Genomic DNA, 24,051 nt, shown 5'->3' on the forward strand with positions numbered 1-24,051 from the left:
GTGTCAGACCTTGCCACCTCAAGGTCAATGTATTCAAAGTTGAACTGACTTCTACATTTTGCTCTCTATTCCTATTAGAATTTTAGCAATTCACAAACTCAGAGCCATCACCAAATATCTTTTCTTTCCTTACGTATTGCTCCCAATTCCACAACCTCCAGGCACAGAACATCATAAAATCTCCCTTCTGCCGCTTCCAGTTCTGCATCAGAAACTTGTACCTCTGCCTCAGGTGTATTCCAGCTTGAGCAATATCACGCCGTGCTTCCTCGCTTCCCTCTGCCTGGCCTTCCTCCTTCTGCTCACTTCTTCACAGCCTGCCTCCCCTGTGAAGCTCCCGTTTCCCAACCCTCCCTATGCTCCCAGTGGTCCTAATTGCACACAAGCCTGCATCGTAGGCATTTCCTCCTCCTCAGAAAGACATTCTGGAAAGCAGCAAAAATCAGGACAGTTACATGAACAATTAGCACATGAATTCAAGAGCTTGCTTCAAGTCAGCAGAATAATTTCTATAAAAATGGTGGAGAAGTTTAGAAAATAAGAGATTTTATTATTCAGAAAACAAGAGCAAGGTTTTCTAGCAGACTGTAGAACTGGATTTTCAAAGGAGGGTGAGCATAATTGTATGTGAATGTGACTGTGTCCCAGCAAAGTAGAGCCTGCAAGCAGGGGTTAATAAATGTGCATAATTACACACCTAACTTGTCACGTAGCTAGCACTGTTATTTGCCACATCCACAAGGTCTTTCTGTGTATAAGCCATACGCTCACAAATCTCTGCTGAAGGTATCTGATGCTATAAATCAGGTCTTAAACCAACATGATTTCAAACTAGCCTAGAGCTCACAAATTCATGCCAGGGTGGGTGACAACATTACTCCTGTGTCACTGATAAGAGAACTACCCGTTACCAGCCCTGCAAAACCCCAGCACAAGCTGGGACAAACCAGTGCTGAGGACAGAGCTTTCAAGCACAGAGCCCTGGCAGCTGCTGGGGAAGAAACTGATAATGAAGCCTCTGTGAAACAGCTCGCAGGAACTCTACTGCATATTTTCTCCAGGCTTTAGCAGCCAAGTAATGGCTGTCTTGAATGCTCCAGCAGAAAAGCTTTATCTGATGAGTGACCATGCCAAAGACTACAGCTTAATTGTAGCATATTATTCTCTTTCCCACACCCCCACACTATCCCATATTGCTTTCTGGCTGCAGTGAGGTAATTAGACCATGATTACTGCATACTTTAGAGCATATAGAAATGAAAGCTGTCTTTGTGAAGTTTTTTTCCAGCTCTGCCACTATTATTCCTAAAAGCTTTGCTTTTCCGGGAACTGGATGTTATTTCTTATTAAACACGGCCTGTTTATAATTGCACTTTGCTGGTTATAATTCTACCATGCCAAGTGCCCTTTTAGCCTTTGCAGTGCAACAACACTACATGAAGCGGTTTGAACAAACCTTTTGCAAACTCAGGTAATAATAATGGAAATGGGACTAACTCAGAACGTAGGCACACACAGAGACTGCCTCCACGACCTGACCTAAAAGACCTCTAAACTCCATGTCAGTCTTATCCGTTTTTCAAACTGATGTCCCAGTCAGGCCCATGAAACACAATGGAGGGACAGTACTTTTCCAGAGGCTACCTCCGACTTCCAAAAGACCCTGAACTTTTAAAGATATGGGAGCTTGCAAAATATGCACTAGCAAAACACAATGCTCTGATTGTCTGTGACGAAATGCTGCCACAGAAGTGGGATACTTTTTAAAGAAAGACTACTTCATAAGGGTGGATTTCAACTTATGTGTGTTTAAATCTCTAAAACCAGGCTTCTGCTCACTCAGACACTATCTAAATGATCCGGGCTGAGAGGTCTCACCTCTGTACTTATCACAGGAGGACATTAGATGACTTTCAGCGACTACATGTAGATGCTTAACTTTTACATTGGTAAAATTTTAGTACATATAATGAAATTAACTATACCTAAACTGAGAAATTTTAAAAATGCCTCGTACCAAAATGTTTGGGTATTAGGGCCTTTTAATACACCATGAGTGAGATCCCCCCCCAAACTGAAGCATACCAAAATAATTCCAGTTTTGAAAAACCTAAATAAAATAATTTTTAAACTAAAAAGCCCACATCACTGAGTGCCAACACTAGCATGTAGTTTAAAACTTGGAAAGAAAGGAGTGTACCAAGGAAGCCAAGGGGAAGTCCATGGAGGTAAAGCACAAATTCCGTAAGAAGGGCTTGTTATGTTTAAGATTAAATAATCTCAAAGAAAAAGAAATCAGTGAGAATTGAGCTGTGTAATACCCTGCAATATTAGAAGTAGCAGTCAGTAGCAGCTTAGTGACAGACAAATTTAAAGAAAAGAAAAGAAATGTTCACATTGTCATATATTTTGTAAAGTCGAAGATCTACTCCAGGTTCAAATTTCTTCACTCCATTCAGAAAAGTGATTTTTCAATTTAGCATTTTCATTTCATTAGAAATGCCAGCTTTTCTCTTAATTATTCAGCACACATATGCAAGACCTTCTGCATTGTTACAGATCCTGAAGAGTTTATGTTTTATCTAGATCAGGCCAATGCAGCACACTAGAGATTCTTTGTGTAAATAACTTCTTTCTCACAAAAAAGAGCCCAAGACAAAGAATGCTGTTGAAGAGACCTTTGGCAGAGATGAGAACTGATCCCAGATACCTGGAGTCCCCAGCCAGTGCCATATTTTCATCATCTTTCTTTTCTCCTTCAGGTTGGAAACACAGGTCTCCTGCTGCTGTACCATTTCATTGCAATTTCCCTCCAAGATGGGCACAGAGATTTCATTCTGTTGCTCCTACTGGAGATGGTAGGTGGGGAAAGAGCTGGGGCTAATACAAATGATGATTGCCTGTGATATACCAGCACATCCTGCAGCATCCCCTCCACACCAAGGCACACACAGTGTCCCATTTGCCAGCCAGAGCAGCATGGGGTAATGAGATAAAACCAATCAAACTAATTCCTTCCTCAACACTGGCTTGCTGGCATTTCTTTCTCCAGCTTTCCTGCTGTGAAGAGTGAAATAGAAAACTCTGGACTTGATCCCAACGGACTGAGGCAATAAAAGCTAATCTGCAGTCCTATGGGAATGATCCATGAGCAGGGTTCCCTCCACGCACACCCAAACCCCTCACTCCCTCCTCCACAGCAAATACGATTATAAGATCTAATGAGCTGCAACTAATGCAATTCTGAACGTCTTCACAGCTAATGAAAAACAGGTCTTCTCCTTCGAGGTTTAATTGAGATATTTGGTTCATACACTACGGGAAAGAATCTCCCCATAAAGCTAGGCATGAATACTGCACTTATATATCCAGCAAGGACAGTTGTCTGTCAATTTTTCATCTCTTTCTCCTGATGGCTAGATACCTGATGGAGAGATCTGTGCTGAAGAGCTGTGTACGAAAATATCTGTGATGGGAAATGAACTTCATGAAATAAAACTTCTCATGTCATTTCAAGGAAAATCTCTAGTCTGAATGTCATCTACTAACCACCACTTTGCAATATCAACTTGAAATAAACAGAGCATTTCCTCAACAAGAATAACTAGTAATCTCTAATGAAAACACACCCCTTGCTTCTTAAGCAAGAGTCAGAAGAGAGAATTGGGCCTGTAACTTGGAAACTTGAATTTGCTCATTCACAACCAACTGACTAAAAAAATATATAATTTTTTTCCTTTCCTCCAGTCTGCTCTTTCTGCTGCCTGTTGGCATCAATTTTTCTGCAATTTAAGAATCACTGGCGCTGTGAGACTTCCCCTGCCTCTGTGCTTTCCCCTGTTACTATCATTAGCATGACTTTAGCAGGAAGACCTACAATATGTGTAGCACTGCAGAGATAAAGACAAGTACATCAATCCCGCTGCAGAAAGTTTTACCGCTACTTTGAGCGAAGAACTGCCAAAGCATTATGACAGACAGGCAATTGCTGGTAGGCGAGACTTGTGGAGCGTCACATCACTTCCCACAATCTATGAATCAATAACCCGCCTGCCTTTTCTTCTTCCATTTTTTGGCTTTGTGCTGACCCAATCGTTACTTTTCTCCCCCAAAGAAATTGGTCTTGTTAAGGCTTTGAAGGTGAAGAATAAGATGGGAATTTGATGAAAACCGAGGTTGGATACAGCATAACTGTTCTCCAGGGAGAAGAGAGAAAGTCAAAACTGGGCCAGGAAGAAGAATAGTCTTACACTGGTGATATATGAGGGGAAAAGCAGCTTGAAAGGTGTGTGTGGCTGGCAAGCAGTATCCACCTCTTATTTAAAGCCTTTCAGCTGTGCAGATGTGACCACGGCACGGACACACACATGCAGCTGCACCTGCCTCCACCTGCATGCATGCCATGAAAGCAGCCACTGCCTCTGCTCCCACAGGACCAGGAAATGACTTCGCCAAGCAGTGTTTCATCTGCTTTATCCTTGTTTTTTGAACAGTGTGCCGTGCTCAGGCCTGCTGTAATGCCCTCCTGAATATGGCTTATTTTAATGGATAACCTAACACTAATGGGGAACAAACAGGCGTTTCATCCTTTTCCATTGCTTAGGGAGACAAATTTATTGTAAAGAAGTCAGATTCTGCAGATGGGAAACAGTTCAATGGGACAGTTTTGGAAAGAAAGCATTCACCAATCAAGAGGGTGACTGCTAGTTATTGAAAGCTGAAACACTTACAGGTTAACTTGATGGCAGCAACAGCAAATTAATTTTTGCTTTTGTTGAAAGATTTTCTTGACTATGACGAAAAACTGGCTAACTGCCCAAAAAGCAGAGGTCGTGCAGCTCTCTGTGTTCTTTGATGCAGTATCTAGTTGATGTGCTACTTTCAGAAAAACAACTGTGACTTCCTTTTAGAGAACCCTTTTTGGATTTTCAGCTGACAAGTAACACATGATCACAGACCTTAGCTTGGAGCAGTTGCTAGACTACTTGCCTTTCTATTTCAATGAGTTATTCAAGAGAAACTCAAGCCTAAGTTTGGCTGAAAGAAAGCAAAAACAACAGAAAGACTCCACTCACTTTATCCCAGTTTCACAAGCCTAAAAATAGCAGAAGGGAGCTAATGGATTTTATGTGGACAGGAATGAGAACCCAGATTGGTGAGGGGAAATTTATTCTTAGAAAAATCCCTCATTCTGGAATTGTTACACACAGGCATGTGCTGACCCAAATAGATCATGGCTCCTATCACTCCCTAGTGCATTCAAACAGATAAAATGCTGATGTGCACCAAAAACGTTTTGGGAAAACAGCAAGCAAAATCTGCATGGAAACTGCCAGAAAAAGAAAAAGCACAGCAGCTGGTACACAAAAGCTAACAGGCAACGACAGCACTGCTGGCAAACACAGGTGAAGTGAAAGCAAGGAAAAGACAAAATGATGATGAAAAATACAAAGGTCTGCCCAAATGTATGGAGAAAATAAGGCAGATACCATAGAATACCTACTGCTATCTTGGAAAGATAGCCATCTGAGCTGCTTCAGGATGCCCAATTTATTCCAGTATGCTAGTGCTGCCTAACCTCAGGGACACTGGTTTTCCCTTGATGCCTTTTTCTGGCTTGGCTTTGCAGATATGATAGTGGAGATGGACAACTTGATGCAAGAACGGCAGGACATTGGTACCCCTCTGGCACGGCAGCTGGAGGCCAGCCGAGATAGCCTAAGGCATTTAAAGCAGCTTTATGTGCCCTGCCTGACAGCACTGTCTCGTGGCACACGCAGAGGCTTCAGGCACTACTGGGAACTCCCCACAACACCCACAGTGCATGGACATGGCTGGCAGAGGTGGCACAGGACCTACAAGGAATGCTTGTGTGTTCCAAATAGCGATTAGAGACCAGGAAAAACATCCCAGAGCATCCCATATGCTTCTGGCTGGGGAGTTGAGGGAGGCCCTGTTCTCTGCTACAGTGAGGCTAGATGGTGCCTGCAGGCACTGCCCAAAATTTGGGAGTCTTAATTTGCAGTTGAATCTCATACCAGTATACATGTGTTAAACAGATACAAACATATTCCTCTACAATCATTTCCTACACAAGTGCTGAATACTGTTAGCACTAAATCCTTGTTAGAAAGCACTAAGGATTTATGTAGGGATGAAACATTTCAGTCCAGTATCAAAAGAACTATTTTCTGCAAGCAGAACAATGCCAGAGCATCACAGTCCTTCCAGCTGGCAAAACCGAAAGGGAATAGCCAGATTTTCCAAAATGTTCCGTACCACAGACCCTATAATGTTTAATTATCTGATGATGCTTAGGACTCTGGGTAGAGAAGAGAAGAAGCAAATAAAACCACATGAATCTGGCCATCATTTGAATATTTAAGACCCATCTGCGAAGCATCAATGTGTGTGCCCGTACCAACATTGTGTTAAACATCCCCACGCAGCTACAGAATACGTGTGTAAGCATGGGATTAACAAACAACTGTCAAAAGATTTCAGAAAAAAAAAAAAAAAAAAAAAAAAAGGCAAAGCAAAAACCAAAACACATTCTTCTCCCTTTGTGAACCTATTACAATGAAGTATTCATTTCCCTGCAGTTTTTCCTCACTAAAATTTTGTGTTACTGTAAAGAGATAGGTATGCAGGGAACTTCTGGCCCAATTCTGTTCTTACATAAAAGCTGAAAACAGAAAGTGGTCCCATCTCTGGAATTAAGTGCAACTGCAGATTTCTTTTTATTTAAAGCACCATTAACATAAGTATCCAAGTGCTGAAATATTAAAACTGCAATAGAGGCAATTATTTGCTCAACCAATTTACATCAAAATAAAATATATAATAAACTTTTTTTTTTATTCAATTAGAGAGACCAGAAAAAAAAATACAAGAAAAAGCAGACGCCTTAGAAAATAATACAAAAGTATTCCTGCTGCAACTGAGTTCCCAGGAATTTTGAAATTTTAAGTCAAGTCATGGAGTTATTTTGTAGGCTGTTCTGCCTTTGTCTTTATTACCGGTGTGCTGCTATGAAAAAAATATCCAGATACCCTGTGGTTAGTGCTAAGCATTAGTTACTATCTCATGAAAGCAAGTTGAAACTTAAATGTCAGCCTTCAGTGTAAATCTGCTGAGATTTAGTCTCTTCCCAGAGTAAATCTATTATACCTCAGTAAATAGATAGGATATAAATAAAGTAGGGGCTCGGCAGAGTTTAAAATAGGAATTGCCACTGTATTAAAAGGCTTATGGGCAATGTTACTTAGAAGTATTTGTTTTAAAGTCTCAGCAGGCTCGTCCTGATGCCTATGGTGTAAAGCCATCTGCTGAACAGACAGAATCGATCTCTGAGTGTGTCCTGCTTGGTTTGTAAATTTACCTACTGTGACTAAGTACATAACTCATTATTAAAAACAGTCAGACCTGATCTTTCCTGAGGGTAAACTAATGCTTCTCATCATCCTTTTGAAAAAAAAGTATGCAGGAGATAAGGAATAGGTAAGGCATTTAAATGAGACATCATTTGAAAGGTTTACTCCCATGGCCTGACTCAACATGCAAATGTGGACTCCCAATCAACTTTGCAAGAGAATTGTAATTCATAATTGGCATTTCTAAAGCATTTTCACAAAGCTGTGTAAATATTGACTAATTAGCCACACAAGAAGCCTGTGGGGTAGGTGAGTAAGTACACCAACCCTCTTCCGTATCTGAGCAATTTACTGGCCTCTCCTACGGAGGCGACTGAGCAGGTGGGGGGGTTTCCAGCCCCATACCCTTTGCCAGCCCACGTTGCTCTGACCTCTGATGTATCACCTACTCCTCTGCTCTGAAGGTTGGATGAGATCAGCTCTATTTTAGAAGAGCTCTGAAAATAGTGGGCAAACCTCAGTTCATCATCCAGAAGTCCCATTAAAAAAAAACCACCTTGTTATTCAAATGTCAAAATAAAACCTGAGGATTTGATCTAACTACATACATTATTTACCTGATGATGGTCACCCATTCTACTTGAGGAACACAAAAAAGGTAGTGCACTATTATGGCCTACTCCCAGAATCAAAGTGTGAGTAGGATACTTTCAACGAAAGTTTAGAAATAGACCTCCACGTGTGTGTACTAAGACACTCCTTTACTTAAAAATCAGTGAACTCTTCCTCAACAAGGTTCACTAAGGCCACGTGCAAAGACCAGGCTGGGACAACCTGATTTAGTGGGATGTGTCCTGGCCCATGGCAAGGATGTTGGATCTAAATGGCCCCTTCCAACCTAAGCTATCTAACCACCACATACCCTCAATGAAGGGTGAAGGAAGTGCGAAAGTCCTGCTGAAGCCTCCAAGAGGCCCTACCCTTCATCATGTAATAAAACACTGAAGTTGAAGTTAATGTCATTAGCCTACAAGAAGGGTCTAAAAACAGAGTGAAGATCCTTGGAGGCCACATCATCTAGAAAGTCAAATACACCACTGAAAACTGTTTCCATCAAATCCAGCTCTTCAAATTAATTGTCCCTTAAGAAAGAAATAATTACTCACTAGTGTCTTAGGTTTTCTGGTTTAAAAGATCAAGTGCTAATGGTGGCTTTATTCCAGAGCTTTGTTAATAATTGCCATGTTCAGGGGTGACAAAGGTATTTTCCAAACAATTGCCTTATCACAAGCTTACAATGTATACAACGTACACAATATGACTCATTTTCATTTGGTATAATCCTGCTTTGTCTATTGAAGCCATTGGTTGCGTCTCATTTCAGCTGCAATCTCTTTAGGACAAAGATTGTGACCCTGTGATTTTGTAAAGCCTCACTCACGGTTAAAATGGTATATAAATTAAATAAATAAGAAGAAATTAAACTGCAGGAATTTCTTCTCCTTTTATCAGAAATTTGTAAGTGAGGATGAAAATAGTTTTAAATGTATTTTATTATGATAATATCTTCCAGAGATCTGGTTATCTTTGGTTTTTTAGATATTGGGTGATGCCTTTGAATTTAAGTGTGGCAACAATCCAGGTAAAAATAGTAAACAGGGAAAAGCAAATTAAGCTGTTGTCTGATTGAATACTAAATCCAGTGTTATTCCACTCTGCAGCTCATTCTTCAGCCTGGTTCATGTGTAACTGCTGGTAAAATACCAACATGTTAATGCTTTTTAACTATGGCCTGAGTTATCTACTCTGAGCAAGGCTAGACAAAACAAGCAGTAGAAATAGAGCAGGACTGGATGCCCTAGAGAGCAAATTGCTTCAAGAAAACCCCAAACCAAAGGAGTACAGACTCAATATGTGACTCAATATATAAAGTGACTCAATATGACAAAAGGGCAAAAAGGGCCTCTGTACTCAGAAGGTTTATACTGGCAGGAAGAACAGAGAAGCAGTGCAATGAAAATTACTAATATTGTCTACAGAGTTTGTCTCCCTTTCTTTCTAAGCCCAAATAACTGGTGGATCACATCACTGAAAGAAGGCACTCCAGGCCACTTGCCCCTGCTTTCATGACGCCCCTCAGCTCAGGCCACCTGAAAGGTGTGTGAGATGACCTGCTGTGGGCCAGGGTTAACTCCGGAGGGCTGGTGGCTTTGGCACAGACACGGTCCCCAAGCCAGGCTGTTCCATAAGTGCTCAGTGGCTTGGGCCTCTGCAGGGCCAGGAACAGCCAGAAACATGCCATCAGTGGTAATATGGTAGAATGATAAGCCAAGGCTTATCTCCAATGAAGTTCCATATGGCATGCTTTTTTGTGCACACATCTTTATCTTCTTCAGGACTTTGAGAGAGAAAAAAAAACAAAAACAACAACAAAAAAACATCATTTTTTATCTCTGTATAGAAATACACTCATGAAAACAAGTGTTCAGCCTGCTCTGAGGCTTTGACAAGTAGCACAAAGGACCTCAGGAGACTGTCCAGCTCTTGCACCTGCAGCTGGAGAGTAGTGAAAAGAAATGGATACTTTGGTCTTTAAGAATAAAGCGTGAAGACTAGGTAAGTTCCTCTTTTCATGTACACTGGTGTTCACCTACAGCATGTAAAATCCAGCAGTACTGGTAAAATGGACTGATAAATTGTCTTAGGTAGCCTTCTGCTCCTAGAGACCAGCAACTTCACACAGCTGTAAGGTGAGCTGTCTGCTCCCTATGCCTAGAGCTTGTAATTATGGATTCCCCAACCTTCAAGCCACCAAGCCTAACAGAACACTTCAAACTCATTGTTTTTTTCATTGTGCCTTTCTTTTTGCTTAACAACACTAAAACCTGTAAAGGGAACAGCACATGACATCAACTCTGTGCAGTAGGTTGGAAAATTCACCCATTTGCACAGCGTTGATAATGTCCTAAAATGGGCATTCACCCTCGAAAGGCATTAGCATGTAACAGCAGCTGCTCATCCTCTGAGCACAGATGAGTGTTGGAAAGAAGTGCTGAGAGGCTTTGTCCTAGAATTACGTGTCACTGTTTAAAACATGATGTGAGGAAGTTATTTTAATTGCCCATACCAGTCCAGGAATGAAATGGTCCTGCTCGCTAGCTTGGTAGGAGAGGTGCAAACTTTTTTCTTTAGTCAGAGTGTTGTTTGAGAAGAACATGTACATGCCTGAAAATCTGGAAAGCCTCACCATGAAATAAAATGAAATAAAATAATCCCAATAATATAGCTTTGCAAAATACTAGCTAGTACTGATAGTGTTTAGCCATGTCTCACATAGGAAGATCCGATTTCTTGCAAGCATTAGCAATGAAAGAGCACAAACTGTTATTTCTGAGATAAATGTTCCAGTTCAAATGTCACAGACCACATCAAAGGCATTCACAGCTGGTTCTGGGATTTAAAGAGGGGAAAAGAAAAAGACTTACACTGCCATAGAAAGGTTGGTGGTGATCACAGTGCTAATGACCACAAGAGAAAGATGAGATTTTTTTTAAAGCATCATTATCTAGTGGCCTTGAGTGCTAATCAAAACAAGGACTATAATGCCTACTTTAATGGGGTTTGTCTCAGTAATGCTCCTAAATGGAATAAACTACATTAAACCCAGACAAGCTATGAAGAGAGATAAATGGCAAAACAATACACCAAAAAAAATAAAGATTCTTTTAATCTGCTATTAACTGAGTTACCATCCATGGCATTCACAGTTAAATGCAGTTTTATAATCCATTTGTTGAATTGGACAACTAAAACAGAAATGTTGCTGTTCTTCTGCTTAAAACAACAGATTAAATAAGGCCCAAATTAACCTCCAGAACTGCTGGTTTGGTGAATACTGTAACATAACAGACTGCATATCTACCTTTTTACTTCTTTAAAATTAAGGAAAGCAGCTCCCCTGGAGTTTTTTCCTGAAGTAAATTGAGGGAATTTGCCCTCATCTAGGGAGTCCTGCAGATCAGCTGAGCTTCAGCACATGGCAGGGAGGATGCTCCAGCAGACTGAGGACCTCACACAGCCCCCCCATGGCCACTGCCAGCCCCCACAGCTCCAATGCAGCAGGGATAGACACAAATGGATCTCAACAGGCTTTGGATCACCCCCTGAATGTTTATGGAAAGGGACACTGAAAGCCAGCAAGATTGGTGCATCGCCATTTACCTCCTCCTTCTTGTGCCTTTGGCCTTGCTCATCTCTCCTCTGCATATTCTGGCCCAACACATAGCCATGCTCACTTTTTTGACCTTGATATCCTGGAAGATGAGTTACGCTTGAACCCCTCGGTGGGGATTTAATGGGTTTTCTATTGTATCTACTTTGCTGTACCTCTCACACTAAGCTGGGAGGATCCTCAACATCTGAGAAAGAATGCAGACTATAAGATTTTTATCAGATGTGTTCTTGCCAGAAGAGGTGACAATTTACAGATAAAATGACAGTCAAGACATAGAGGTGTTGACATTTTAATGTTCATTTAGATGCAAGACTGAATTGATGCTAAAGGTCCAGTGTTGGGAAGATGGAATAGCTCTTTGTCCATGCTGTACACAAAATGTAGGATCATGCACCTTATCTTGATGAAGTTTTCAATAAGGATCTTTAAAAACTGGAGCTGTAGCTTAGAAAACGTATAATTTATTCTATAATAAATGGGTTCACCCCAGTATTCCAGAGGAAAAAATAATCTTATGGTTTGTATTGCTTTTGTAAAATGGTCGCTCTCCTGCACTCAAGGGACTGTGAAAGGTCAGTGGTGTTGAATATACATGATTTATAAAGTACTCTGGGATGAGAGGTGCTGTGTAAATGTAAAATATTATTAGAGCATACTCTACTTAATTGACATACACTGAAATGAAATTGGCTGTGCCACAAGAGCAGAGCTAAGAAACTAATTTAGTCTGATGACAGTGGCTTGTCTACAGCTAGTGACAGTCTATGGCAGCTTAAATATAAACTCATCTCACAGACAGACTTACCTAATGCTGAAAGTTATTGCTGTTCACCTGGACCAGGTCATAGGTAGATTTAAATTTGAAGACTGTGCTCCCTCCAGTCTTTCCATTAGAAATGACTAGGTGGGCAAAGATCAGAGGCTATTCTGCACCACGGTGTGGCTTCTGAGGTGTGGGAGTTCCTGTGCAGCCCAGCTACCCTCCCTAGAAATGCCATCTTGCAAGAGCCAGTTCTTGGGTGTATGCCAGGAATGCTTGGGATGGGTCCTCACATGCCTCAGAAAGGTAGCCTCACTTTCAGACTCAAAATACACATCTTATTTATCCCTGGTTTTCATGGAGACTACCAAGTTCCACCTAGAGATTTGATCCTTGAGACTTGTTCACTTACAACTATATCCAAAAAGGCTTCTTAAAAAACACAGTCTCATAACTGAGTGACAGTGAGCTGGACTGGACTAGCAGTCCCACTGCTCCTCACTCACAGAGTTTCTGGCTTGGAGGGGAAATATAAATTATCCTTTCATGCACTTTTTGGGACTGATTCCAACTCCTCTCTTTCTTCTGACCACAACAGCCTATCCTTTAACACTGCAATAAATAATCAGTTTGAAGCAGATTTTAAAATGTTTTAACAGCTGACATTATTACTACATTTTACCATAAATGGAAAAATCCTTATTCCCCTTCCCAAACAAAGATGTAGATTGCAGATCATATTCTGAATTCTTTTTAAAACCTAGGCCAAAAGATCTCACCAGCACAATCTGTTCCCCTTCACATTATTATTTTCACTCTCACAGATTCTTTTATCTAATTCCTTTCCTCCCTGAAGTTTACAGTGTCATTCCAAAGATTTTTCAGCTACGTTTCTCCTCCCTCCTCTTAAATTCTCTCCCTCTCATCAACCACCTAAAGTTCTTTTTCAAATAGCAATATTTTCTTTCAGAAGAGCAATGCTATGAATTCAGTACTACAAACTAATCTGTTCTTACCTTTTCTCCCATGCTAAAACAAGCAGGTTTTTTTTCTTTCTTCTTAATAAATAAATAAATAAATAATAAACTTATGGGGTTCCCATTCCTAAAGGGAAAATAGGAGTTATTTTTTCTGAATGTATTAATGCTTTCTCATGAAAATTGATATATCTGTCTGAGTGGTAAAGAAGATTTGGTTTATCTACATCTGAGAGAATAGTTACATGATGTTATTGCATAAAATGATTGATTTGCAGGCAACGGAAGTTTTATTTAAGAATAATGTCTAAGTTAGTCTCATCTACACAAAACAATTTGTATCTGCACAAAAACAAAACCTACTCTATACTCAGAATAATTCCTGTCTTTACTGATGACTTAGACTATTTGGCTTCTTCTGTTCTCTCTGGATAATTTTTACTTTTAATAGATCTGCTCCTTTGGCTACAGCAGCAATGGCAGACGATGCCACTTAGGCTACACTGGTTGTGATTTATCTGTGCTCCCACTGTAAGCATTTATCACTGGGGACTACTCTTCCCTTTTTTTTACCTTGTATTTCGATAGCTCCTTCCCTAACAAGGAGAATGACAAAACACAATATAGGTTTTTAAACTAGGGAATGACATTTTTAGCTGAGATCTATGTGCAAATGTTTGTTTCCAGCTGTTTGAGCAAAGTAGCAGCACATCCAAGATGAATGTATACATATTAACCTTTTTTGTAATATAAGAAAAAATTATCTTAAAAAAATAAATCTCTCATCTATGAAAAAAAAAAAAAACAACAAAGGCTTACTTGCTTGGATGTTTACATAGACCTATGCCTATGGAAATAATATCTAACTAATTTCTCATAAGCGATGGAGTCCAGTCAAATCCTCTGCGCCATTTCACCCTCTTTTGACATTAACAATCCACAGGCTAGAAGGCACAGCCGAAGAAATCACTTCCAGACGTTTCTCCCATATAGGAATTTGAGGAATGGTTGATGACCATGTAGGGTCTCTACTTCTTTGCATTTACTAGATGATAAAGTTGAGTGGTATCTGGAGGATTCCACGATCTCTGCTATACCACTATTTTTCAGGACCTAACTCGGCACTGGAAGTTAAACCCATGTCTGGTTTCTTATCACATACCAATTGACCATCTTGTCCATGAGAAAGATAAAAAGCCACAAGGCTGTTTCTTTATATACTCCAGGTCTTCACATTCAAGCAATAGCACCAAGTGTTTATAGTTCATTTTCCAGCATGTCCCTAAATTTCTCAGTGACATGATCTTCAATATCACTTGCAATATTGGCATCTCGCAATTGCTCACGTCTACTTTTGTGACTTGGACACAAGTGCCATCCTTAAAGCCCTGACCTCAAGCACTTAAGAAGTCAGTGTAGGTAGAGCTAACGAGCAACCTCTCTAAGCTGTCTAACAACTCTGCTTTCTTTTGAATCCACAAACCAAAAAAACTCCACAACAAATGTGTGAATGAAATGAGGTGCTTCTTACTGTATCTATCTGCCTTTGTTGCTTCTGATCCTTGGAAACTTCTGCATTGACTCCATTGGCATGGTGAAAATAAGTCATAGCCAGAGGCATGGAGACATGCAGAGCAGACTTATGGTTTAAGCTCTCCTCCAGAGTCCTCAGCCTCCCTGTAGCACACACCAGCCCTCCCATGACCTCAGATCCCCATCAATCATCAAAGTCCTTCCTTCTCAAGCTAATGCAGCAGCAACTTCCGATCATCTTGTGTCAGGCACATTTGTGTTTGTAATTCATTTCACACTATGCAATTCATTAAGCACTTTATTTTGATTACCATAATGTGCGAATGCAATTTTGTATCTCCTCTATACAGGGTCACTTTTATGTCAGCTCGTTTTTGACTGCGACAGGCTTTTCCCATACTGAAGGCAAAACAGTGTTTACATTCAGTTAGTTAAAATATTTACATTGCACATTCAAATGATGCGCTTTCCCAGTGACAGGGCTCTCTGTGGTATTTCCTCCTGTACCTACTCTGCAGCGGAAACAGATGATTAAGATAAATATTCTGGGTGTCTCTAAACAAGCAGATTAGGGAAAAAAGCAGCACAGCTATACTATGCTAACATGCCTGGCCTTTGCAGTACCCATGCCAGCCGTGCTGTCTGTCTAGCACTGCGTGAAAGCCTGTCTTACAGGACCCACATTTAGAAAATGCAATGACATTTGCCAGTCATTGCATTTCAGACAGATTCTCCATTCATTGATCACTCACTTGCCCGCTTGGTGTGCAAGGTGGGTTGAAGCATGATGTGTGTCAGTACTGGGAGAGGAGGTAAGAACGGGGCCGTGACCATAGGATCACTTGTAGGAGGCACACAGAGAGGACAGGGGCTGCTGCTGAGTGAGACAGTGAAGTCCCACCACCCTCTTGTTTGGTAGCACTAAAGGAAGCCAAATTCTCCCCAAAAGGAGCAGACAAATGGCTGCTATATGACCCTATGGGATTGAGGAGAGAATCGGGAAAAGAAGGGAGGAGTTGAGCAGGAAAAGCAACACTACAGCTGGCAGGAGAAGGCCACAAAGTGGTAGCATTCCTGGGACTCAGGAAACCCACAAACTCTATTCTTTTAATATAAATGAACAAAATACTGCAACTGATGCTGTGTAGAGACCTGCAGCACAAAGAGCTGTGCCAAAGGCCCGCATGGCCCTCTCCCCGAATGGGCTGCTTGAAGCTCACAGGACAAAAAAAATAAAAAGGTATTAATGACTGTAAACTTTCATATCATTTAAGGCACATTATCATCTACACAATAAACAGTTAATTTTGATCACATGCTTGTCACTATCAAACGCATGCAAATCCTTCTGAAAGGAAAACAGATGCAGAGTGAATTAATTCCTCACGTGGAAACTCGGCAGCAATGCAAAATTAGAAAGAAAGACTTATAATTCCCGACCCTCGGTGGGTGTGCTCCTTACCTTACAGCAATGCCCACGCAGGTCTGCATACGGGATGTCCCAGGCAGGGAGCAAAAGCTTCTGTGCTGAAAAAAAGATGATGCTCTGGTTAAGAGGTTACTGCAAAGGCTGTGCCTGTGCTGACGCCCATCACAAACTGCTGCATCTTTTTGTTTACAGAAACATATACAATAGATGAAAGTCGACTATGTAAGGGAAAGCTATCTATTTTAAATTGACCCTGCCTTGGTGTCGTGTACTCCAGAGGAAATGGGTTATAAACGCCACCATATAAATGAGGCATGCAGCATTCAGCTCATGAACTTTAAGCAGGATAGTTTGATGTGTGGGAGACAAAGTTGTTTCACTTTTTCCAACTAACAGAGAATGAGACCATGTAACTGTTTGCCAATTGAAACATAGCAGTGAAAGAAATTGTAAAGTAAAGCAACAGGCTCTACACCATCCTAACCCAGTGTATTCACAGTAATAACTGAGCAATTCTGATTTAACTGAAAACTGTATTTATCCATGGACATTTTTATTTCCTGACATGAGTGCCTACAGCAAAGCATCTGCTGAATAATGGGTGTGAACTGCAGCCAACTTAATCATTCTGGTTCCATTTTTTGGCTTCTGCAGACGAGCTCCAGTTTGGGATTCCCACCCTTGCTGGTCCCCAAAATGTCCAAGATCATTCAGCATCTAATCTCGGGCTCCACTCCTCCCTCTTCTGGGGGTAACGACAGACAAATGTTTCCTCCAGACTTCCTCACCTGCTGTCCCACTTGGACAGCTATCCAGCAGTTGCACAGCTGGATAATTTGGCCGGCCACCTAGCCAGTTCCACTGGTTTTGGCAGACGGGTGCCCAGGGTGATTGGCACCAGCTGCTGCTGTCACTGGTGGGATGTTTTCCAGAGTTTCTCATTCAAGGCAACACGGTTGTTCCTTGAAACAGTTGCTCCCTGAAGATTAAGGCCAAGCAGCAGCACAAGAACTGCGTGTGTCCCCTGGGGCTGGTACGTGCCACCAGGCGAACAGGAGGCACCAGCTATGCCCTCCTGAATCCCAGGCGACCACAGACATGCTGGAAAAAAAGAGCAGAGCCCTGAAGTGCACAAATGACACTGTCCTCCTCTCTGATCTCCCTACTTGTAAAAATCCCCTCCCCCCCCCCCCCCCCAAAATCCCAGTATCTTTCAAAGACTGCTTGTGACAGTCAGTGCTCCAAGCCTGGAGCTGTGCTAGGGATGTGCAGTGCTCGTGCCTGCAGGCACATCAGCCAGGGCACACAGCATGAGCAGCAGCTACTGGGTGCTCACCTCTACCACCACTGTCATTATCTACCAAAACAGCAGCACAAACTCTCAGGAATACAGTTAACAACTGTAAGGAACAAACAGCAATAAGGACAGCAAGAAAGACCTTGAGAGTTGCTCAGACAAAATATATCTTCATTTTAAAAATAGAAAAATAACAAAAAAAAAAAAAAAAAAAAAAAAAAAACCTAAAAATATCATTGAAGTAGTAAGGACACAGGAGAAATAACTGCACACCAGCATAAAATCTGTTTAGCACAGTCTGCCTACTCTTAGTTATTCCAAAGTGGTTGAAAAAAATAAATGCATTTTTATTTCTGCTGAGGTGTGTGGAACAAATGTTAATTTTTTTCCCACTGAACGGAGCAGTTTATGCACCCCGAGTACCTGCAGGGGTGAGGAACTGCTAATAGGAAGAAGTATTTACCTTGCCTAATGGCTGTATGTTAATGTATTTCTATTAGCAAAACCCGTTTAACGTTGCATATGTATAGTAGCTTCTGGCTTAGAAAGTATGAAAGAAAGCACGAGACGAAATGGTCTTTTCTCTCTCTGATGGGAACACAGATTTTTCTCACTGATTGTAATGCAAACCAAACCCTCACACAGGGATCAGACGAGCTCCAAACACCCCCAGCTGCAGCACGACAGCCACGGAGCTGCTCTCCTGCAGAGCACCGCGGCCTCCAAACTTCTCCCCGCGCTGTCACACACCCTTCAATTAATAACCAGACAGCAGCAATCACCACCATGCCACCACAGGGATAAGAGCATTACCTCCGCATCCAGGCCCCCATTTCTGCCGTGCGGAGGACACCAGGAGGAGCTGTCAGCAGCTCGGATAATGCAGCTCCAGGAGCTCCAGCCCTGACCTCCTTCACTTTGCGATTCTGCATGCACGGCCGGACCTCCACCTTGGCGGCTGCCAGCCCGTGGCAGCCCGCGCACAAAGCTGCCTCTGTCCGCCCTGGCAGCGGGCTCTACCACAAAGACACCCTAATGCACGGCCATGCACTTCTACTTTCCTTCTTCTCGCTTATTCTGATGAGGAGTGATGAGGGAAAGAAGCAGTGTATTTTTGATCAGCTGAAGCCTCGCTGCGTTACCAGGAGGTGGTGGCTGGAGGGGAGGTGAAGGCCACAGCAGTGGCTCCCCGCCTCACCTCACAGTTTTTTTCTCAGGGCTGTGGGTGGCTGCGTGAGCAAGCATCGGAAGCAGGGGAGGAGTCACCCCAAGTGCAACCCTCGACTCGAAGCCTTGGCTGTGATGAACAGCAGTCTGGTGACACAGCAGGGCCAGCGCTACAAAAGCCACCCCACCCACCCACCCAAACCTCCGCTCGTGGCTGCGGGACACAGCGGTGATACTGTGCTGCCACAGGGCTCTGGAGCCACACACACCCCACAGCTCCTGGCCAGGCTGGCCGGTCATCTCCTCCACATGGCAGTGCCATTTTCCTGCTCCAAAAGGCAGGAAAATGATACGCTTTCCTCACCCAAAAATTGTGCGATGAGGCAACAGGTCACCCTCCAGGCAGCTGTTTGCAGCTGTCAGTATGTGAAGAGGAAAGTGGCAGCACTTCTAAGAGGCAAGCCTTTCACAATTACATGCCTATATATATATTTTTCCCTCTTAAAAAGCACACTCTCATATGTGCACAGCATACACTCCAAGTTTGTTTTCTTTTCTATCAGCAAATGAGAAGTTATCTCGCCCTGCCTGCAGGGAAGTGAGCGGCGATCCCTGCTGAGACCAACTGGAATTTCACAGTTTAACTCAGATGTTCCCAAGCCAAGCTACATGATGCATGGTAGCCGTTCCACATTTCTTCACGTTAATTATAATTCAGACCTTAAAATACTGCAACTGAACACTGCGGTAAGCAATGAAGGGTTTACTTCTAGTGACAAACAACAAGAGACACACAGTCCTTGGGTGCAGCACAACTCTGAACACATTCCAGGCCCCTGATGAACCACCATAGCATTACAATGATTTCCCATGCAATTAGTATTAATTATGACTCCCTGGAAGTTCCACAGGGGCCCCATCTCGCTTTTTTAGCGGTCCTACCAGGTCAGCCTGAGAGCCACTAGCACGCATCACTGGCATACCAGCTCCAAGGGCTCGTTCTTGCAGTTAAATTTTGGGGAACTTGCCAGAGCTGCCTTTGGTAACCATCACAGACATGCCATTTCCAAATCACTGCCTGTGAGTTTCCAACATGAGATGTTTCTAGATAGAAATTTGGAACTATTTTCTAAAGACAACCCGATTGTTTGAAAGCATTTTGCTGTGGCCAAAACTCCAACATCCTTTTTCAGGAAAACCGAATGGTGGTGCCAGTGGATACTAGCAGCCCAGTAAGACTGCGCATCTTGTACTCAAAATTAAGCTAAGAACAGAAAGTTGTAAATGAGCAACCACCTCTTTGAATTTTGCTCTTTAATAACTCCTTTAAAAAGTTTATTTTCTTTTGATATACTAATAAGATCAAGATATTTGCCTTAGCATCTTGCCAAATGAACTCAAGCAAGATCAAGATTGCTTTGTTCCAGCAGAATCAGATGACTCTGTGGCAATAAACAAAATGAGATATTCTTTGACTGAACATCATAAATATCTAAAACTCATTTCAGAGTAACACATGCATTTAGCTTCCAGGTCAGTATCCCAGCTGATGGATCTCAAACTTGATCTCTTTCTGCCCTATAGAACTCCTTAAGTAATCTCAAAAATCCATATATTTCTATCCTTTAAAACAAAGTGCTGAGGCAGTTGTTTAGAGTCAAAAGGACACCCTAAAACAGAGAACTGCATGGAGGCCAGCTGACAAATGCAATTCAATAAATATTAGAGGATGTAATGTCTAATGCTAAAGTACATTAGGAAATGCTTGTTGCTAGCAGCAAGTAGAATTACCCCAGCTAAAACAGGTCAGGTATAATCAAGAATAATGTCCTGTAGGCCAGCTTTATTGCCCCTCCATTTTCTGTTTCTCCCAACTTTCTAGTCCATGCGAATCTGTGCTCCGCAGCATTGCTCTCCCCATGGCATTTTCCTCCTTCACTGTGCAACATTTGGGAACCACCACATAGTGTCACCAGTCTGTCTAATGCCAAGTGTCTACTACATGGTATGGTATGGTTTGGCTTGGAAGCAGCCGAGAACATGATGACAGTTACTGCTCTTGGAAAGTCTCGAGCAGAAGAGTGCTACAGACTGCCTGTGCCATCTCATGTCACCTCTACCAATTCAGCTGTCTGCAGCTCTAGACTTTGCTTAAGGGCTCATGTATTTAGTGTGGATAAATCTAGGTATGAAAACAGAAATGCGCAGTATTTACATTTGGAAGGAAACATAAGCTACGTATATGTAAATGATAAATCTCTGCTTATGACAGCTTATTGATTTTTTTTTCCTTGTAGATCCTTCTTTTTCTGGGTCTTTGTGATCCATTTGTTTTTTATTGTTTAAAAGCTTTATTGTCTTCTTTTTCCACCTCTATGGCATGCAAAGATCAGGCGATTATTTTTTAGAATCACATGAAAGATGAACACTTTCAGACTATTCTCACTGTTGTTTTCAAGTACAGGCTACCTCATTTCCATTGGTGTAAATTGAAGGTAATTCCCTTAATTTCCAGTATCTTTGGATCTATACCATCCATCTGAGATCAGAATCCTCCTCATCTCTATCTCACACATCCTTAGCTCTCAAAGAGCATAACACAAAGGTATTGCTCAGAGCAGTTTAGGTGACAAAAGAGTTCTGTCACTCAGTGGAAGAATGGATTAAAGAACTACAGAAAGAAAGCTTCAGAGAATATCTTTTCTGTAAAAATATGCATGCTTTTGCATGAAGATAAGGTGCAGTATGTGTCTTGGAGGTATGGAATGATTATATTTCTCTGGACACTGCTACTCCAAAAATCTGGTTTGATCACAGGCTTTTGTGACTCTCTCTCTCTGCAAATCTGCAACTAAGAGACAGAGGGATACAATATTCATTTTTCAGAAAACATGAGAGCGGTAATTTACTTCTCCAAGAAAATATGCCAAGACTCAGTCACTGATATTTTAATACCCTATCAAATTCAATCTTTACAAATACAAAGCAAACATCTTTAAGCAAATTATGAACATGTCTATCCATAGAGATGGAAATTGTACAATTTACAATTGTAAATTACTTCTCTAATTGGTGTTACTTCAAATCTTCAACCAGTCAGAGAAAGATGTGTTCAGCCTGCATCAGGTGCTAATGAAGCCTTAAGTCTAGATAGAGATCTTAGTTAAATTAAAGTTAGCTGTTGAAGAAATCCATTTTGGTAACACTGCATATTCTAGATTTTCCTAAATGAGAGATTTTCCAGTCAAACTTTTGACTGTTGCTCCTTCCTGCATTAACTTTTTAAGAGAGTTACTCTCACTGATAGCTGTATCTGGAGCATGGCATGGCACTGGTAGATGCATCTCATCATGTCCTTCCACTGCCTAAGCCCAGTGCTGCACTGCATGAGATATTTTGCAGCTCGAGCTGGAAATTAAACACAAAATTACACCGTAATCAAGCATCTAGGAGCACATCACCTTTGGCTTGTCAGTTCTCAGAGGTACTTGTGTATCTCCTACATCCTCTGAAGGCACACACACTCTGGGCTGTGTGCTCTTTCTGCAGAAGATGACTGCATTTCACACTGAGCTACCTATCTCACCGAATTACCTTACTATGACACAGATCATTTGGGTCTACAGACAAAGGCTCCACTGAAGGCTCCTGACTACCTCAGGTGAAGACATCACCTATACAAATCACATAAAAGATTTATGGTCATTTGGATTTTAACTTGGGATACCAACCATATATCTCAAGCCCCTTCTTCCAGAAACCAAGTCAAGGCCCTATGAAGATCAAAGTGTACCAATACAATCCAAGTTCAATATTTTGTACTACAAGAATGCAAAAAATTTTCTCAAATCTTTTTAATGGAAGTTGATTATAGCAATTACAAAATACTGTACATTGGGGAAGCTTTACTGTTTTTTAAAGAACACTTTTTGTTGTTGTTGTTTCTTTTCAAATTTCTTTCTTCTCTGTTGTAATCTGTCAGGTTAGCACTAAAAATGGAACTAAAACTTGCACCTCACCTGGTTCTAGTAAGGCTGTTTTTATCGAGCTTTTGACCATGTCTCTTTGGCTTCCATTTGTGGCAACTGGAATTTTCATCTGTCCTTTCACCCAACTACTTTATAGAGTTAGGATTGCTTAGTCCAGACAATGTCGGGTTATTCAGTCTGCATCGGTCAAGGCTAAATACTTCTAGATGGTTTCCTAATGGTATTCATTAGGACAGGGATAGCTACAAATGGGCTTCCTTCAGCTTCAGCTTGCCTTCTATTCTTCCTTGCAGCTTGCTCATTTTTATTAAAAATGAAGGAAAAAAATCACATCACTGAAATTTCATTTTCTCCTCCTCATAGTCTTCAAATGTATACTCTCTATGAGGCCCAACAATTCTGGAAGAAGACCTCTCTAGACCATTGCATTTAACAGCAGCAATGACCAGAATTTTCTTTTTCTTCTGTTAATTCTCTGCTACATCCTCCCACTTTCCCTATTTTCCAGTCCTTAATTAAATTTCAGGTCAAAGCTCTTTCAGACTCATGACATTCAAATGTTTTTATATTTGGTTAAAAATAGTGCAAATGCATTATCTGGTATTGTCATAACTAACCAGGAGAAACTCTCCAAAATTATTTGGATATATGGACAAGATTTGATTATCTAAATCAAATTGCTAAACTACAAATGCACAAGGGAATCATATATTTATTTTTAAATGTCAAATCTAATTAAAGTGTGCTCAGAATAATTGGCCAGGCTATGGGATATTAGCTGACAGAGGTTTTGGAAATGGAAGCGATACCAAGGTAATTGGCAAAATAGCCACCAGAAAATATAAATCTATATATCAGTCAAGGATTTGGGATTACAAATGCTATAGGGAGATAAAGAATGACATCCTCCTGTCATTTATTGACAAGCTGTGACAGAGCAGCTAAGAAGAAGGATACCTGTGCCATTGCCTCGCCACCAGCCTGGACTGTGCTGCATCCTACCTCCCTGGGCTGACTTGTATTTCTGATCCTGCCCAACCTGTTCGAACAATCCCAGCTTTGCTTCCAGGAATGGTGGCATCACACTCAGCAAAAGCATAACTGATAAAACTGTTTGCATTCAGCAGATTGCGTTATATGAAAACTATTTGTTAAAATGTAAAAATTAAGAGCTCTGTAACAAGGAAGTATTTCAAGTATTTGCACAAACTATTCAAGTCCTTCACCAGACCTACTGCTCTGCAGAAACTTTTGGAAGCTCGTTTAAGTACTGAATCAGTGGTAAAAATCTC

The 24,051-nt window shown here is 41.4% G+C and overlaps 1 protein-coding gene across 3 annotated transcripts in view; it reads right to left on the reverse strand.

Moving 5' to 3' along the window:
* Positions 1–24,051, reverse strand: part of PAG1 (phosphoprotein membrane anchor with glycosphingolipid microdomains 1) — a 108,690-nt gene that overhangs the window by 28,047 nt on the left and 56,592 nt on the right. The window contains exons 1-2 of one of the 3 annotated variants that reach the window (XM_068672167.1): positions 18,417–18,800; positions 16,340–16,404 (exon numbers count right to left, since the gene is read on the reverse strand). The gene's annotated coding sequence lies outside the window, so the exon portion shown is untranslated. Of the gene's footprint in view, positions 1–221; positions 361–16,339; positions 16,405–18,416; positions 18,801–24,051 lie in introns of those variants that run through there. The other 2 variants (XM_068672166.1, XM_068672168.1) reach the window with 2 other exon arrangements.

The sequence above is a fragment of the Anas acuta genome, chromosome 2, assembly GCF_963932015.1.
Source record: "Anas acuta chromosome 2, bAnaAcu1.1, whole genome shotgun sequence".
NCBI classification, from domain to species: domain Eukaryota; kingdom Metazoa; phylum Chordata; class Aves; order Anseriformes; family Anatidae; genus Anas; species Anas acuta.